The 11303-nt window shown below is 38.2% G+C and overlaps 1 long non-coding RNA gene across 1 annotated transcript; it reads right to left on the bottom strand.

The window, feature by feature from the left end:
* Positions 1-4216: 4216 nt before the first annotated feature.
* Positions 4217-10902, bottom strand: LOC120804090. Its single transcript, XR_005709409.1, has 3 exons — positions 10529-10902; positions 10248-10330; positions 4217-4479 (listed from the first exon to the last, which is right to left on the bottom strand). It is a non-coding gene; the product is annotated as an uncharacterized LOC120804090 (long non-coding RNA).
* Between the last annotated feature and the right edge of the window lie 401 nt (positions 10903-11303).

Raw genomic sequence — 11303 nt, 5'->3', positions numbered from 1 at the left:
AGAGGCGACTGTGGTGGTCACATTAGATCTAGCTAAGGATATGGTGCCATTCAAAGCTGTGGACAACTTGGGATTTAAAACACCAATGAACATGACCATTTTGAAAACAGCGTCTTTAATGCAATATTGTGTTTACAATGGTGAAAATAGAAAAATCCTCGAATCCTTGTTCGAGTCTGGATATTCTCGACAGTACATTTCAAAACTGGGAATAAAGATCGCAATTAAGATCGTGGATCGTGATCGTGTGTTAAAAAAGTTTTGATGCGTTTTTTGGAAAGATTGCCCACCCTTATTGGGACATATCTAGGTAGTTTGTGTTCAGTGAAATACAGTGGATGAGGTTGAAACAGATGTGTACTTAATACTAACGTGTGAAAAACACACCCAGATAAGGCACAGCAACTGCAAAAATTTAAACACTTCAAACTTTAATGAACTGGATGACTCAGTTTAAAATACTCCTTAAGAGGAGACAGCAGCTCTAGAAATCAAATATACCAGAATGACAAACAGTGCAGCACTAAGAATATCTTTATCCACTAAATTAAATTGAATTTATTTGAATTTACTTTTATTTTTATGATCCCACCGCACTGTAGAAAACATTAACGAAATAAAAACAACACATTAACTGTGTCAATATTTCCAGCTGATCCGCTCAGCCTTAAGTACCTATTACTGAGAAATGTTAACAATGTTAACAAGCTGTTTCGGTAAAACAGAGATGTACATTGATAGTATTCAGTAAGTATTCAGATCCTTCACTTTTTTCACAAGGGAAAAAATATATTTACAAATATTTTTTGATTTTAGCATAAAGCTGAAACATATTAAAATGTGAAAAGGTGAGGGGGTCAGAATACTTTCTGAAAGCACTGTAGAGTTATGGAGCCACTTACTGACACAACATGTCTCAACTGCTATAGTGTGTTCATGGAAGTACACATTACTAAATAATTATGTAAAATAACATTGGTTTTATGTTTTTCAATTTTCACTCAGTTTCACTCCTTTGAGGTTTTTGTTTTTTTTTCTAAGTCGACCTGATGCGAGTATACTCCACTGTGTGCGTTTTCTCTTATTTAATTATTTTAACCCCCCACACCTTTCTCCCCTCTCTCTATTTTAGCTCTGGAGCTCTAATTAAGTGGGCTATCCAGATGACATTTGCTGTTAAAGTAGTCTCATGTCCTTCTCTTCCTATTAGTTCTGCAGGTGTGTCTGAATGTGTGTGTTTATTATTTTGTGTGTGTATATATATATATATAAATAAATGCATGTGTACTGTGTATAAATCCTTCCATGTTTGTCTTCCATGGCATGTAGGCATATTTGCTTGCTTGTGTTCCTCCCACCCTGGGTGCAGGCCCGAGGGGCTGCCTGGCAGTTGACCGCGTGGCTATTTTAAGGCCCAGTTTAATTTGTGGTGATTGATTGTGATAATTAATTTGCCGTAGGTAGATGATTGTGGTAATTAATTTGCTGTAGCTTGATGATTAAGGGTTGCTGGTGTCCCGTTGTGACCAGCACTGCTTGGCCGATTAGCTCCTTTGCTGCCATTCTCATTTATTGTTAGAGTACACTCCTGTTCGCTGCTGTTCCTGGGGCCCACAGTCTCCCAAAGGATGTGACCTCAACAAGAAAAACTTTGAACTTGCTGCAATCAGACTTAATGTATAGCGATCAGCCACAACATTAAAATGTTTAACAGGTTTTAATGTTGTGGCTGATTGGCGTATACTGTAACTCTGACTCTGCAAATAAGAAACTCAATGTGCTCTTGCTCAACAAATAAATTCAGCAACATTATTACTTTATCCAAGGTTTCTGCAGGGTTCACCAAGTTAAAATCAAGACTTTTTAAGACCTTTTTAATATCACATAGAATGAAATGTAATACCTCTTTGAAGGACATACTGCACAAAGTATGAAAGTACAGATGGAAAGCCAGTGGGGATGACAAAGCCTAGATTTATTTATAATTATTTGCTTTTTTTTCAGTACTTCCATTAAAAAAAAAAATTTAAAAAAAGAATTAAAAATCCTTGTTCAGCACAATCCATTCTCACTACAATCTCACTTGTAGTTTAAAGTATATATGTATAATGACTCCCCACAGCTCCAAATCCAATAAAGAAGCAATTTGGAAGTAACGTCACTACCTATGACAAGCAAAACAAAAAGAAAATTAAGACCTTTTGGTAATGAAATTTAAACTTTATTTTAAACTTTAATTAAGACTTTTCAAGACCCGCAGATACCATGTGTATCCCATATTGGTGGCTATTATACATAGTGTATCACATTCTCCTTTTTTGCACTGTAGCACTTGAAATACATCTCGTTCAGATTACACAACTAATCTCTCTCATGCTTTACCCTACAAATATTGGATAGCTATAATCTCAACTCATAAATGCACATGTACTACTAAGAAGTTGGCACAGTGGAAGAAAATTTTGTTTTAATCTCTTTTCCATAAAGTCTTCAAAATATTCTCTCAATACATTTTATTCCTATATTACAAAACAGACTCTTAGAGATCTGCACACCGTAATGGTAGAAATATTGCTATTTCTATCCTTCATTTGACTGGTATTCCCTGTAGTCTAGGCAGGATTGGTGAGGTGGAGAGCTACTCCATCCTACCAAATGAGACTTGCTGCTCAAATGAGAACGAATGGCTTTTCTAACAATGATATTATTAAACACACAGCACCGGTGTTTCAGAAGCATTAGTGGGACTGATATGAAGTTGTTCGGCTGACTGGCGGAAACAATGAACTCTGGCTAACGTTATTAATCTGAATCATAAATCTATTTCTCATCTGGTCTATCAAATAATGAGATTGAGGAAACCAAGCGAGGTTTTCCATTAAACCGTGGAAAGCCACACAATAGCATAGATGTTCACACAGACACACACTTTTGCACAGAGACACACACAATGCAAAAAGAGGGAGCAAAATGGGAAGCAGTATAGTCATTCTGACATCTTTATGTAAGACATTCAGTTATGCATGGCCCAAGATGGATTTTGGATTATTGGTTTCTTTATTCTGAAATGGAATGCAATGCAGAGCAAAGGAGTAGAATGGAAAGAGACCAGTATGGGGCATATTTAAAATGCTGTAATGAAATTAGAGCAGGGATTTTGATTATCAGTTTTTCAGGCTGCAAGGAAAACATCTCCAACAACAAATGAATCATTAGCAAGAGGGGTAAAAAAAACAATTTACCAGACTAACAAGCACTGCAACACTTCCTAAGAAACAACAGTGTATTCACAAGCACCTACTGCTGTTTGCACTTCTGTAAGTCTGACTAGCCCCAATCTGTGCAAGCTCTCATGGTGAAACAGTGTAATGCATATTTAAATGAGAACTACATGGTGTGTGTGCCTGTGTGTGTGTGTAGGGGGGTAAATCCTAAGAAGAGAAGCCAAGTTAGTCAAGAGGCATATTGAATAAATCTGTGCAACAGGAAATTAAAATGACAATTGATGGCTTACTCAGAGAGAAACTGGAAACCTGTGAGTCATATATGTCTCTATCTTTTGTATCACCTCAGCCTTGAAGCCACTCAAAATGTATGAACTGATACAAAGGATTAATTGAAGGTAAACTTTATTTTGTCAACGTATCAAATATTTTATAGCATATCTATTATGTTTATCTGTCCTACCGTACGTAGAGCACAAGAAGTCTGGAGTTACCCAGTTTTAGCCCCGCTCGTTTGGTTATGTACAGGTATGGTGATATTGGTAGGTCATCTGTCGGTAAAAGACTTTGTTTCAGAAAAGATAAAGCCAAATGCCACCAAATTTGGAATGAACACTTGTCCTAAAAATATGTTGGAATATATGAAATATGGCATTTTTTAAGTTGATGTTTTGGGAGACGCCCTGAACCTTCATCTAGCACCAGCATAAGGTCAGCAAGTGACCTTGCCTTACACTTTGGTTTATTTTATTGTATCATGAAAATTAATAAGTGCATTTCTATCAAATGTGCTAAAGATGTTTATGGTCCCCAGAGGATGAATCATCCAGTTTGTTGATCTTGACTTTTCCTCTTGCACTGCGTCAGAAAAAAAAAAAAAAAAAAAAATTGCATCATGAGGTGTAATAATGCACACTGTTTACAAGAATAATATTTATTTCACATTGTTTACATAAAGTGTTTTATTGCACATATGTCGAGCAATGGTGAGGAAAGAAGTTGCATGTCTTACACAGAAATATTGCACATATTGCTGTCCACTGGTATTTGTGGTGTCAGACACACAGTCCTTTAACCTCTCATACTGTGGTCTGTTTGTTAGGTAGTCCAGAATCCAGGTGGTGAGGCGGTGATCCACCCCCACGTAATCCCACAAGAGTGAGGGCTGTATGTTGTATGTTGTATGTTCTTGAATGCACAGTCAAAGAACATGACTCTCACAGTACAACCAAGCTTTTCCAGATGGGAGAGGGGTCTGTGGAGAAGTTGAATGACAGCATCGTCCACACTGATGATACTGATACTACTTGTCGCCCTCAGGCCGTAACGTCAACCTTACGCTGAAGATACTGTATTTCATGATCCTATTGGAAGATTGCTGTAAACCTTTCTGAGCAAATTCATGTTCTCAAGGGTATAAACCCTGTTTAGTTTAAACAGTCACATAGCTTTTCCTGAACCAGAGTCAAAATGTAAACGGGTATTTGAACCCCTTACTATGAGGCAAAAGTGGGACACTGACTATGTAATCATATGTAAAATACAAGCTCAATGAGAATGCATTTTCTTTAATACACCAATCATGCAATAACTACTCATTTTCCACGCACTCTTAATGCTTAAGTCTCATTAATTTTAAATCAAATGGAAACACCTAATTACATTTCAAACAGGTGCCATTTTCACAGGTCTGCCTTGACACGTTTTATGTTAGGTTTTCAATTTAAGAGGTTGTTAGAACATCAAAGCCTACTAATGATATCACTTTAAATATAACTCTCCTAACCTGTTTTTGAGAATTCATCATTAGCTGATTTGATATTTCCACTTTTATGAAGCTCCTCAGCAGAACTATTCTGACAAAGTTGGGCCCGCATATTAAACTGACTCTGGATTTTGGATTAGCATTTCATCTGAATTTTAAAATCAGGGCTCAACAGTGCACACGTTTCGTAGCGTCTCATTCAATTGACCACATGGCAGCTGCATAGACGTGAGTGAGCTTCTTACTTTCTCTGTGAGTCATCATTTTATAAGTAAATATAGTCAAAATCACAGTAAAGCTGTTGTCTTTAACGTATGTGCATGGTGATTTTGTCAGACGTCGTCACAGTTACAAAATCAGGATTTTAGCAGTGCAGAGCAGCAGCATGGAAATGACTTGGAAGTTACTGAGGGTTAACATGTAGTCTTAATGGGCCACATTTCAGTCACTATTTCATCCTTGTTCCGTTGTCTAACAACAGAAACAAAAAAATGTAAATGAGAACAGCTTTATTGGGAATTCCCCTGTATTAAAATACTGTATATGTGAGAACAGAGAGTAGGAGTGAAATGAACAGATAAAGGGCGGTCCAGCCATATATTAGGTTTTGACCTAGTCTTGGTCAACTTAGGAGCACATGTGCTCCTTCAGAGAAAAGTATGCGTCAAGCCCTGAAAATACCATTTGGCTTTGTTGCATAGCAGATTTTCAGTGATTCAAGTGAAAAATGTCAGATTTTCCTGACTTATATGCGCGAAATACCATCTGTTAGCTGTCTGTGTGAAGAACTCAATGATCAATTAAAGACTGTGTTTAAAAAAAAATACTGCTGCATGGATGGATGGCTGCAGACGCACACAAGTGCACGCACACCTCCCATGACTTGATGAGGTTGTTATGATTAATAGGGGTGAAAGTCACTCGTAATCTAAGAGGCCCATTTGACTCCCCTAACTCCTTCAACACACACATATCACATGCAGAGTGCTCAGCCCTTGGTGCTTAATGGAGCCCTCATATGGGTTATTGATCAGGCAGACCACAGTTAGATTAATTTATTCTTCCAATCAAGCTTTAATTAATAGCAGGACACTGGTAAGACCCCATTAAAAGTCGTGGTCATTACTCACAGCAGGAACATAGAGGAAACCAATAATCAAAACATGGCTGATGCTCCCTTGTCCCATATTCAGGACTTCAGCCAGTTAAACCAAGGACACCAGATATGTTGAATATATTTAAAACAAATTATTACAAAGAAAAAATAGGTGTAATTTGAAGATTTTTTTGTTTGAGAAAGAGAAAAAAAATTAAAAAAAAAAGAAGAGGTACAAAAATAGAATACATAATTATACAGCAAAAAATAAATGGATGCACATGCGGCTACACACATATATACAAAGAAGTGAACACAGCGACTGCAAGAATGAGTGGAAAGAGAGAAGGGGGGGCAGGATGGAGATGGTTAGGGAAAACAGACAGTTACAAGTATCAGTTGAAGCTGGAAGATTTGCCAGACTGCATTCAGCAGACCATAAATCTCTCATGTTGCTGCCCATGCTGAGAATGATTATGCTAAAAGTGGATATTGGGCCTCTCCCTGAAGTTTGTGCCATTAGCAGGCAGGAAGCAAAATACTTAGACAAACAGAGAGAGAGAGGGAGAGAGAGAGGCTTCCACTCACTGAGATAGTCCTAAAAGTGTGTATGGCGAAGAAGAGAGGATGAGAGGATGAGAGAAGGGAGGACTTAACAATTAGCGTTCATAATGAGATCAGGGTTATCAGACGGCTCGCTGGTCACGGATGATGAAAAGAACAGTAATTCAGTTTGTCTCTTCCTCTCTTCCGCTGGTCCTCGCCACTTGCAAAGGGACGGAGAGAGAGAAAAAGGAAGGGTGGGGAAACGTCCATATTAAGAATAACTCCTATCAGACATGTACGAAATTATCTCTGCAGTATAACTTCCCTGCTTACATTGGTATCAATAACTGCAGGCTTAAGGGAGCAGATGCCATCATGGAAATCTCAATCTCAGCTATCTGCAGTTCTTGGTGACTGACAAGGTATTTGACTTGAAAATTGACTTTTTGTTTTTGCCTGTCACATGGTAGTCCTCTAAAATAACGGCCCAAATTATGTCAACACAATTTTCCTGTTTTCTTCTTGTGTTTCCCGTTTACTCTCTTATTTTCCTGCTGCCTATAAATACCTCAAGTCCTGCCCTAGCTGCACCTCCGCTGCAGCTAAATGAGTGTAAACAGCCCTGACTGGGCCAGAGATGGATGAGTGGCATCGCTGAGGGAGGAGGCCAAGATATGGATGGAGACACAGACAGACGAGGAGAAGACAGGAGAAGGAACGTCCACACACTCCTCTCTATAGAGTTCCTTGTGACAAACAGCCTCAGCTCAGCCCTCCCTGAGCTAAAGCCAGACGACAGACCCAACACACATAAAAGCACATATATGAACATACTAATCAGTGGCACACATGCAAACACACACCCACACATAAGCAGAGACATAGGGATTTGCTTTCCAGTCTAACTATACCGTCTTCAAATTCTGAAATGGACAGGATATCGTTGGGGTATTGCCACGACCTACACCCACAATCCCATTCTCATCAATGCACCTAATCAATGGAGCCTAATCATTAAGACTGATTAGGAGACATCTCAGTGTGAAAGGACCTCCACACAACCCATCTATAACTAACACACCCAGGCACACAAACACACACGTGCAGCTGCACACACACACACACATCAACACATAAACACACATATATACACACACACGGGCTTCATCCATCACCCCCTGTGGCTGGTCAATCTGAGGTCTCAGTGATTAGTTGTCCTGCCTGGCTGAATTATGATGTTAATAAGTCACCATTAGTTCCCGTGTCCACACCCACTTCACACGTGTGAGTCAGAGCGCATGCATGCACGCACACACAAACAACCCACTCAAATCATTCAGCTCTCTCAGTTTGGTCTGGCCATCACACATAAAAATCAAGAGAATTACAAAAGTATTCACCCCTGTTGACTTTTTATATTATTGTTTTTGTATTACAAAAATCTTTTGAAACCTAAATGAAATTGATTTTAGCTATCACATTAAAGGTGAAACCAAAGCAAAAATTATTCATCATAAACCTCAATACTAACAACAAAAGTTTGTAATACAACTTTATATGCACATAGACTTTTTTCCAAGGCAGACATTTGCACTTTTCCTAGCAGGAAAAGCAACGGTGTAATTAATAACATTCATAAGAACTATATTTATGTGAGCCAGTTTCAGGGCTCTGATATTGTGCTGGTATAGTTTACTGGGACACATAAAGGAACTGAGACATTGTTGGTGATATTGGTAACACCTGTGTTTTTCCTTCAATGACAAGTCAAAATGTTCATGAAATGTACCATGAAAAGGGTCTATACCAAGCTCTGATGACCATGGAATTTCCTAATGACCACTCAGTAGTGCACATAATATGGCTCACACATGTGTGAAAACATCTTGTTCATTGATGCAAGTCACACCAGGATGCAAAAAGCATACCGTCATTTCCCTTTTCAGAATGTAAAAAATACCCACACTAGAACCAAATAAAGAACCATGCTGCCGTTCATGGAACTGAAACAACAGGACAAAAGGTTTTGTTTTCCATATTAACCAAATGACTTGTATGTATGCCAGGATTTCTATTAGTTCTATGAATCTGTCACAGAGAGAAAATCATTTAGGTTGACAAAGCTGAGAGTCTACAGATTTATTTAATGTCAACGAGAGCTCCATGCATCAGTGCGATAGTTGCCAAGGTCTAATCACAGCAGCTCATCAGAAGCTGAAATATGCCTTAACTTTCATAGCCACATATTTAACAGGTCACAATAAGCACAGGCTTATATTCAGCAAATGGCACACCTGCTAACACAAACCACAACGAAATTACATAGAAAATGACCTTAGTTTTAGTAATCTTGTAGGCTGCAGTCTCCTACTCATCTACTCCTATGTTAACGCCTCTAGCTTCGTGTAATGTATTTTTCTTTTAGACTGAAGTGAAAGGCAAGCCAGAATTATTCATGATAAACCTTGATGATAACTGTTTTTTTTATTGATATAGAGTGCCAAGCGCTCATGATCATCAAATAATCTGATCAACAGCAAATATCCCACTAGTACACGTAATATGCCTAAAATATGCGATTAGGGTCAAAGTTTCCGTCGCCAGTACCAGGGGATTTCCTGGTGAGCCACTGCAGAAATTGGTTTGATACAGTGAACAAAGTTAAAAACAGTTACCTTAATACTCAGTTTTTGTGCTGACTCAGTCACAGGGTAGCTTTTGAGATAATGGCAATGTTATAGTGGACTGTGTTATATGAAAGGAGGTTTCTGATATTTTGTCCACCTCACAAATTTTCTATTTCATGTTTTTATTCTACCTATAGATCTACAAATAATCATAGTTAATTTAAAAAATAAAATCTGTTTATTATGTAACTCTTGTATAGTGTGACATGGTCAGTATGGCTGGTAGTTATGTCTCCAGGTGGGTTTTGTTGGCCCAGTCTGAGTCAAAAGTCCCAAGCCGTTTTTTATTTTCACTCTGCCTCTGCATAAAAATACACATTACATTCATTTAGGTAAGTCAAAATAGAAGGTAAATAGTATAGTATATTTCATGCCAGAATTACACAAAAACTGCAACCTACAGCAAAAGGAAGTATAACAATGTTACTCTCCATAGTTCTGACTAGTTCTTTGATCTAATCTGACCAAACACCAAATGCAAATAGGCCAAAGGACTAAAACTGCAATACAAAATACTACATAACACATTTAACCATGCTACCATGCAAAACGCCAATTAACTCCAGTGTGTTTTGGCAGGGTTGAGTTCTATAAATCTTGCACACAGAGAAAGTCACAAGCATCTCGACCTAGTGATAGTAAGGAAGCATCATTCAGACATGTAAATACAAAGCCAGTGTATTGAACAGACTTGCTGCAAAAACCAAGGCTACAGAATGGATAACTTTATTAATGTGAATTAAATTAATGAGGCCACTGCAGTAAAAGTTTAACTGAGGCAATGGTCTAACCACAACAAACTCATCCGCAGATTAGACTCAACTTCCGCAGGGGTCACAACAAACAATGCCATAGGTCCAGCAATGGCACGGCGGCCAACACAAACACACGTACACATGCGAAATATAAATATGAAGTTTTTCACTTACAGTTTGTAGTGTTGTATTCATCCTTTTTATGCTATGGCACTGTAGAAGTCCTCCATCTCGGGCTTCACCCTCACCAACCTGACCTTAAAATAACAGTTATTGAAATTAATACAAGAGGTGAAAGCCGTCCTTCAATTATTTCAACTGTAGCTAATCTTTAAATCCTTTCAAGCCTGTATAATATTACTAGTATCGGGACTTATTCCCCCCACACCCTACCACTGATGGCAAGCAGTTAGCTTAGCTACCAGGTAAAGCTTTATATAAGCATAAATACCTACGTTTCTGGCACTGTCACACAAATCCAATTCTCAGAAATATTCAAGCAATATTTTGCCTCTTCCTCTAACGCAGACTACTACGAAAGGTTGTGTCTCCTCGTCTCCAAAACTTTACCCTTCCCTCGGGAATGTGGGTGTTGAAAACGTTATACAGTTTTTGTTCATTTCAATGGTACCACCAGCTTTTTAGCTAGCTCGCAAAACGGCGAACATGGCGAGATCAACTAACTCTTCTTCTTTTTAATTTAATGGCAGCACACGTTGATGTTGTGGACCAAAGCTGTAACTCGAGGGGAAAAGGGGACTCCTTCCACCTTCACAGCATTGTTGTCACATTTACCAAATGACCGAAAATACCCAAATCAGAGCATAATTTAAATATCAATCTATCTTTCAAACAGGTTGTTTTGATTGTGTGACTTACTCTTACTCGATGGGCTTCAACCTGAGCCCCGTTTTTTAGCCTATATGTGTTTACATTTTAGAAAATAAAGTATGCCGAATTTGTCATTAGCAGTTTCTGTTTGCTATGTACCATTTTATTTACTGATAACTGTCAAAAAATTTCATCGATACTGAAGAAAACTTAAAAGTACGATGATTCTCAGTCAAGTTCTGAAGTTATATGGAGCGTCGTTTTTTCTATTTCTAAGCGGGTTTAAAAAAAAAAGTGAGGAAACCCGCCCAGCTTGGCAACATACTGCTTCAAAGTTTGTCTCAAAAGTAACTGAAACCAACTGTGCAGACTCCCTGAGATTCAATACTTTTTTAGACT

The sequence above is a fragment of the Xiphias gladius genome, chromosome 18, assembly GCF_016859285.1.
Source record: "Xiphias gladius isolate SHS-SW01 ecotype Sanya breed wild chromosome 18, ASM1685928v1, whole genome shotgun sequence".
Taxonomy (NCBI): domain Eukaryota; kingdom Metazoa; phylum Chordata; class Actinopteri; order Istiophoriformes; family Xiphiidae; genus Xiphias; species Xiphias gladius.
The sequence above is the reverse complement of the archived record's forward strand: the minus strand, read 5'-3'. Positions and strand labels throughout refer to the sequence as shown.